Source organism: Scophthalmus maximus, chromosome 22 (genome assembly GCF_022379125.1).
Source record: "Scophthalmus maximus strain ysfricsl-2021 chromosome 22, ASM2237912v1, whole genome shotgun sequence".
NCBI classification, from domain to species: Eukaryota; Metazoa; Chordata; class Actinopteri; order Pleuronectiformes; family Scophthalmidae; genus Scophthalmus; species Scophthalmus maximus.
In genome coordinates, this window is record NC_061536.1 from 5647501 (window position 1) to 5648760 (window position 1260).

Here is a 1260-nt window from a genome sequence, read left to right on the forward strand (position 1 = left end):
CCTAGCAGGCATTGCTATGTGTGTGCAACACAACACCCCCCACCCCGTCCAAATCACACACTCACACACACACACACATGCACGCACACAAACAGAGTTTTGTCATACTGTAATAACACTCCATTGACATATCGGGGAGCAATTCTACAGAAACATCACATTTCTGACAGTTTGTGACACTGACACACACACGTGCGTGCGTGCACACACACACACACACACACACCCACACACACACACACGCGCACACACACACGCACACACACACCTGCTGGTTCTGCCAGTATGGTCGGCATGTGTACTCACAGCCGACAGAGACTCAGTGGCGCTCGTTTCCCGTAACGCGTGCACAGAAATACCGCCACTGTTGTGGCTCGCTATATGAACATACCTCATTAGAAAGTACACAGCTGACCGAGTGTTTGTGTGCATGTGTCACACTGTTACATCAGTTCCTGGGCCTTGCCAGGGTGCGGGGACGTCTGTTTAAAGATCTTACTGGAACTGGGATTAGAGCGGCCCTCGTCTCAGGGAGGCAGCAGAGGTAGACATTAAAAGTTACTCCTAATATTTATCCACAACCTTGACCTTGAAAACTACAGTGATACACAATAGTGGGGTTATTAACCCCAAAAACACTTTTTTTCTGATTAATGGCATAACATAACATTACATAACACAACATAACATAACATAACAAGCTTGATATCATCATGCCTGGATAGTAATTATGAAATTAGCCTACAGCCAGCTGCTTGGCTTTGCAAAGACTTTTTTCTAAGGTCCATTTTTTCAGTGATTTGTCACCTCTGATGTTCACTGACATGTTGAATCTTATTTATCATTTCATCGGGGTGTTGTTTTTATTCACAGCTGCATCACACCTGCACAGTAACTTACACCATCACTTGTGAATCTGCTCATGTAGACGTAGCTATCTCCTTTGATCCTCGGTGTGTGTAAATGTCTTTGTGTGCATGTGTGTACAAGAGATCGAGTGACACCTCAACAAGTGAAGCTCATAAATATTAATATGGGGCTTCATGAATATTCAGGGGGCGGACTATGAATATTTAAACTATGATGGAGCATGTGGCTGGGTGACTAGACAGCCACAGACAAGAAACAGACAAATAGACCTCCTCCTCTGCTTCTTAACCTCAGTGAGACGCAGCGGCACCGTCTCTCTTTTCGGCCACATTAATCCTAATTAAGAATACATAATTTTTTATGATTTTGTTTTTCACATGAACTATGGCT